Source organism: Microcebus murinus, chromosome 18, assembly GCF_040939455.1.
Source record: "Microcebus murinus isolate Inina chromosome 18, M.murinus_Inina_mat1.0, whole genome shotgun sequence".
NCBI lineage: Eukaryota > Metazoa > Chordata > Mammalia > Primates > Cheirogaleidae > Microcebus > Microcebus murinus.
Window position 1 is genome coordinate 54,632,933 of NC_134121.1, and position 6,208 is coordinate 54,639,140.

Below are 6,208 nucleotides of genomic sequence, written 5' to 3' on the forward strand. Positions count from 1 at the left end.
ACTACAATGAGATATCACTTAACCCCAGCGAGAATGGCCTTTATCAAAAAGTCTCCAAATAACAAATGGTGGCGTGGATGTGGAGAGAGAGGAACACTCCTACACTGCTGGTGGGACTGCAAACTAGTTCAACCTCTGTGGAAAGCAATATGGAGATACCTTAAAGCGATACAAGTGAATATACCATTTGATCCAGCAATCCCATTGCTGGGCATCTACCCAAATGATCCAGTGACACTTTCTGCTTTTTTTTAAAATTTTTTTTTTATTTCAGCATATTATAGGGGTACAGATGTGACGTTGAATCATGTTTAGTCTGTTCTCAGCACAGCGTCTGAGCAGCTACATGCATTCCCGAGGCTGAGAACCCAGGTTCCTGAAGTTTCTGTTCTGATCCTTGATTCTAGGAAAACAACGTCCTTGCTGTAGGTACAAAAATATTCATGCACACAGTTCATAAAACATCTTCCTAAGGGGCGCTGGAGAGGGAGAGGAAAGTGGGTGTGGGAAGCACCAGGCGGCAATGAATGGGCCCTTAGAACAGAGGAGGCGTCGCTGGTGCCAAGTGCCCGCCGGTGGCCGCCTTGGTGCACCGGTAGGCACCTCTCAGGGAAGTGCTCTGGGTAAATATTTGAGCACCTCTCCTCCTCAGAACTCTGATCAATGCACACTGCTCACTGGCAGGCTTTTCCACAGGGACGAGTGCGCCAAATCTTCCACATCTTCTTAGGACTTTCCTGGAAAGAGAGAGAGGGGGGACTGGGTGATATTTTCAGCGCAGGCTTTAAGTAAGGGAAAATGGTTTTCCTTTCCCCCCCTGTCATCCTCTGAGCAGTCCGTCTTCTCATGGGGCAATCCGACGCTGACTCCGTGGTCTCCTTTCCAGTGGCGGCTGCGTCAAGGCGAGAAGCAGAGGGGGTGGCACTCCATGGACGCAGGGCAGGCAGAGCGTCCCCCCAGGAAAGACGGTGCCGGAAGCCACAGCCACACGTGTTGAGAGTGTGTGTAAGCGGGCATGTTCTCATTTGAATAGCATTGAATTTTTTTTTTTTTTTTTGTCATGACCCCTGACTTTTCTCCAGGTGTCTAGAACTTGGGCTGGAGGGAGAGTTCAAGCTCTACACTGTGAACTCAAAAGGCCTAAAACAGAGTCAAATTTACCTGTGCACTGCGTCGGTCCTGCTTTTTTTCTGACACAAAAGTGGAAGAAATTGCTGCCTATAGCACGGTGGTCCCCAAGCCCCTGGGGAGGGGACCGGCGCAGGCCAGCGGCCTGTTGGAGGCCCGGCTGCGGGGTGGGCGGTGGCAGGTGGGGTGGCAGGTGGGCCAGCGAGGCTTCATCTGTCCTTGCAACCGTTCTCCATCGCGGTGGCGGCTCCGCCTCCTGTCCAATCAGAGGCTTCGGATTCTCACAGGAGCGTGAGCCCTGCTGTGGAGTGCGCATGCGCCTGCGGGGGGCGCTAGGTCGCTGCTCCTTTTGAATGTCCTGTGCTTGATCGTCCAGAGTCCCGGGTGGAGCTGGGGCGGCCGTGCTGGTGCTGGGGAGTGGCTGCGAGTGCCGATTGTCACTGGCAGAGAGGTTTGACTGCACCATGACTGTCGTGAGCTTGGGTCATCTCCAGAGCATCCTGCCACACACCTGCAACCCCCCCCCGCCCCCGCCCCCAGTCCCAAAAAGGTTGGGAACCGCTGCTACGGTATATGTTTCAGGAAGGTGTTCGAATAGTCACAGATGGCTCTCTCAATGGCTTGCTTCGAAATATCAAAATACCAGCATCAGAATTATTATTATTTTTTTTTTGCAATAAGGAGCGTAACACAAAGAATGAGCCCGAAGACAAGAAAAAAAAAAATGAAAATGTGAACATTAACTTGATCCCTTTGAGTTTTAACATCTTGTGATGGGATGGTGCTGTATCAAGTGTAGGAATGGAGAGGACAGAAATCTGGTTGAGATGCCTGGTTTGTATAATAAAGTGGCTGTAAAATACTTCTGAGCAATGTCCAATCCACAGCTATGAACTCTATCAAGCCACCAAGAAGGGTTCTTCCCCAAGGAAATGGAAAATTTAAGAAGACCTCGCCACAGTGATTGTTTTCTATGTGCCAGACACTTTTCCAAATATTACACACGTATTAACCAATTTATTCTTTACAATGATACTGTGATGTCAGTATTATTATTAACCCCATTTTACAGATGGGAAAACTGAGCTCCAGTAACTTGTCCAAGATCATCTAGTAATTCATGGAACCAGAATTTATACCCAATCTATTAGAGCAGGAAAATAGCTAGCAACTCAATAACTATTCCCTACTCCTTCCCTTCAACCTGTGAGAGTAAAGTTAGATGATGGGGCAGTGATAAAGGAAATTTTCCCAACGAAGACAAGCCTGAATGGGAAAAAGCACAGAAGAGAACTGCATGGGGTGGCCAGCTGAGTTCTTTGAAGGAAGGCAGGATGTCAAAGATGACAATTTTCTCTTTCACACTGTCCCAGGTCTATGTCAGCCATTTCTTTAATAATCAAAACACCATTTAGATCCCTTAGTAGAATCACTTTGATGTCCAAGAAGACACGTGTTCCTTTTGTACAAGTGGACTATGAAAGAAGTAAGCCATGTGATGCTGATGATCAGATGGAATTTTCCAAGTCCCAAGTCTGTTTGTTAATGGGGCAGCAGATACATTGTCATTGCTGTTGTATTACAGAAGCTCATTGCTCTACATCTCCAAAGACACCACGAGAATATTTACCAGCCCAGCGGGTGATTCCACATCATCAGCAGTGCCTTTGGGTTTGAGTAAGGGCTCTGCTGAGGCAAAGTTTCCTTTCTAGTTAGTAGAATCATATATACTTTGGTTTCAGGAGTATCTTACAGTTACCATTGGCAACCCATGTTAATATGTTTTCGTTGCTAGCTTTCACAAGGGTTCATTCAGATCTGGGACCTGAATGGGATGTTGGCCCATCAAGGAAGACATCTAGCCTGATAAAGACATGGTCTCACTCAAGAAATGGTTGGACTTCCATGCATGGAAAGAGCAGTGAGAGAATTGAATAGCTAACACCCGTGATGCAAACTCAAGGCTCAAATGCTACTCAAGTAGAGAATCAAACTTAAGTCTCAACTCAGAATGATTTGTGTTCACTCTGGAACTTCAAGTATATGTGGTTCAAGGACTCTATGATGCCATGCCATATCTCAGTTGTGTGTTCGATTTTTGACGTTCTGTGTATTATAGAATACCAGGTGCTGGGCCAGATGCCTAAGGTTGGTTACAACACTACAGCATTTTATTACTCTAAGCATTTTTTATGTATTTTAATTTTGGTATCTAATGCCTATTCCTGAGAAAAGTTGAGATTAAGTCCTTGTTTTTAAGGGGCAGCAGGTCCAACATAAATGTTGTCAAGTTTTTGTTTCTTCAGGTAGTTGACACAAGCAGTTGAGGTATGTACCAGCATTAGTATTTTAACAAATTAACAAACTAAACACCAATATGGAAAAAATTTGGTGGAGTCACATAAAATTATTAGTAGTGAACAAATCTGGATAATAAATGTATAGGTTATTTTTATAATGGAAACGTTTCATCATGTCCCCAAAGTAGACAGAATAGTATCAAGACCTCCCATGTAGCCATCATCTTATGGGAAATATTTTTTCTTCTGACTGGTGCTTTTTAACTCTCAAATGTTCTAAATAAATATCACTTTTTAATAATCAGAAAATAAAAATGATAAGCAGATTAGAAAGTAGATTCGAATTAACAATATTTTTTTATTACAAGAAGGCTATCCTTTATATAAAGATACCAATGCAAAGGCAACATGAATGGTCCATATCTATTTTTTGCCACCTGAAGGTTAGTCTCATAAATTTAAATAATGAGAATTGGCATAGGGGGGGAAAAAACTGTGAGCTGCAGTCTTCTGCCTTCCTCCTGGTTCTAGAAAGGGTGGAGTTCGACAAGCCAAAATATACTAAACAAATGTCCCTAGCCCCACTACCCGCATTCAGTGGCTCACCACTGGGCTTTGCATAGAAATTGAAGTTTGGGATTTGGATCCAGGCATGTGACTATGGAAAAGCAAGTGTGAAACACCTACCTTGAGCCCTCCACCCACAGGGAAAAGGGGACATGAATCATAACTGTACTCCATTTAAAAGACACTTAATTTAGAAATGTGCAATATGTTGAACAGGCACAGAACCAAACCAAATGTTTGCAGTAATAGAAATTTCCATATGCCGTACAACATTTAAAATATGTTATTTGCCTACACCAACCTTCAACAGCGGGACCTTTCTCTAGGGCTAGAATGACAACCTCTATCCAGCAGCCAGTACTAACACTGATGTTACAAACTGTACACTGTGTGCCCTCTTGGCTTCCAGGCAAGGTACCTCCCTCTAGAACTACCCATAGCTTAAGAACTCCCCGTGAAGCTCTCCCATAGCAGGGGTCTATGAAGGAGATTGGGCATAAAGAACTGAAAAAAAAATTTTTTTTGAGTGGAAAGCTGTAAAGGGGAAACTTTGGAAAGTTTTGCTTGGACTCCTGTGATTTCACATTAAATCAGTTTTCTGAAGTTATTAGTAGTATTAGAACTTAATGTTAATACATATAATAATATCATACATAAAATGATTTGCCATTTTTAATGTTACACCAACCCTCCTTTTACAAATAAGAAGATTGGAACAGGGAGAAGGTAAAGGAATTTTCCAGTATTACATAGCTAGCCGCACAAAACAAAACACAAACAACTACCATTTGCCTTCTAGGAATTAAGAAAATAAAAAAAACAAGAATTGACTCTTTATCCAAAGCATTTATGTCTCCCTGGCCAGAGAGGGAGAGGGAGAGGGAGAGGGAGAGGGAGAGGGAGAGGGAGAGGGAGAGGGAGAGGGAGAGGGAGAGGGAGAGGGAGAGAGAGAGAGAGAGAGAGAGAGAGAGAGAGAGAAGACCAGATAAGAAATGAGGCCAATATTGTGGCATGAACAAAGTGTTATCACAAAGGAGACTTTTTGCATTTACCTTCTTAGCAATCTCCTGCCTAAAACCTCCTCACTCCTCCCCCATGAAGCTGCTGTAGGTACCAACCACCTTAGTCCTCCTGATTCAGGGCTGACCAATGAGTTTGTCTTTCTTAAGTACTGACTCTGCCCCTGACGTATGATTAATCATCCGTTCATAGGCATCCTCCCAAGGGAATTCTGTCTGCATCTCAGCCTGCCTGTTGCTCAACCAGGCCAGTTGGGGACTAAGCCTCCACTCCCAGCTTCTTTTTCTTTCTTTGGGCCTTTTAAGGTGCATTGGACAAATCTACATGAAAACATACGGGAAAGAATTAATAAAAATATCCAGTTTTACTTTCCAGAACACCAGCTGTACATTTTAAAAATTTTATTGAAGAATAATACATATATAGAAAGAAGTGAACGTATCAAAAGTATCACACCTGTGTAACCAGCATCCAGACCAAGAAGAACTTTCCAAGCCCCCACCCCAATCCTCCTCATTCATCTTTATAGTTATCACCTCCCAACCAAGGATGATCACTATCCTGACCTCTAAGAGCAGAAGTTAGTTTTGCCTGTTTTGTACTTTGTGTAAATAGAATCACAAGTTCTATATTTTTGTGTCTGCCTTCTTTCGCTCAACATAATTTTTGTGAGACTCACTCCTATTATCGTGTGGAGTTGTAGATATGCTTTCCCTTATTGCTCTACAGTGTGAAATTACGTGAATATACCACAATTTATTTACCCATTCTGCAACTGAAGCACATGTGGGTGGTTTCTAGTTCTTGGCAATGTCAAATAGTGTTGCTATGAACATTCTAGTGCATGTGTTTGGTGAACAGATGTGCATGTTTCTAACGTGTATAAATGTTAGGAGTGGAACTGCTGGGTGATGGGGTGTGCATACAGTCAGCTTTATTAGAGACTGCCAAATAGTTTTTCAATATGGTTTTATCTACTTAGTATCCCACCAGCTTATATGAAAGTTTGGTTGGCTATATAGCTTGCTAAGTCTCACTATTTCCCTTCCTTTTTGTTTTATCACTTTGGTAGGTATACAGTGGTATCACATTGTGGTTTTTATTTGCATTTCCCAAGGGTGCATTTTAAGAGGTGCTTGTAGAGGTACGTATGGTAGGTAATTCAGTGGTCCTTTCCTACGAAGTGTATTTCA

The 6,208-nt window shown here is 43.1% G+C and overlaps 1 long non-coding RNA gene across 1 annotated transcript; it reads right to left on the minus strand.

The window, feature by feature from the left end:
* Positions 1 to 276: 276 nt before the first annotated feature.
* LOC142861874 (uncharacterized) lies at positions 277 to 1,382 on the minus strand. Its single transcript, XR_012912982.1, has 2 exons — positions 1,162 to 1,382; positions 277 to 737 (listed from the first exon to the last, which is right to left on the minus strand). It is a non-coding gene; the product is annotated as an uncharacterized LOC142861874 (long non-coding RNA).
* Positions 1,383 to 6,208: the final 4,826 nt, after the last annotated feature.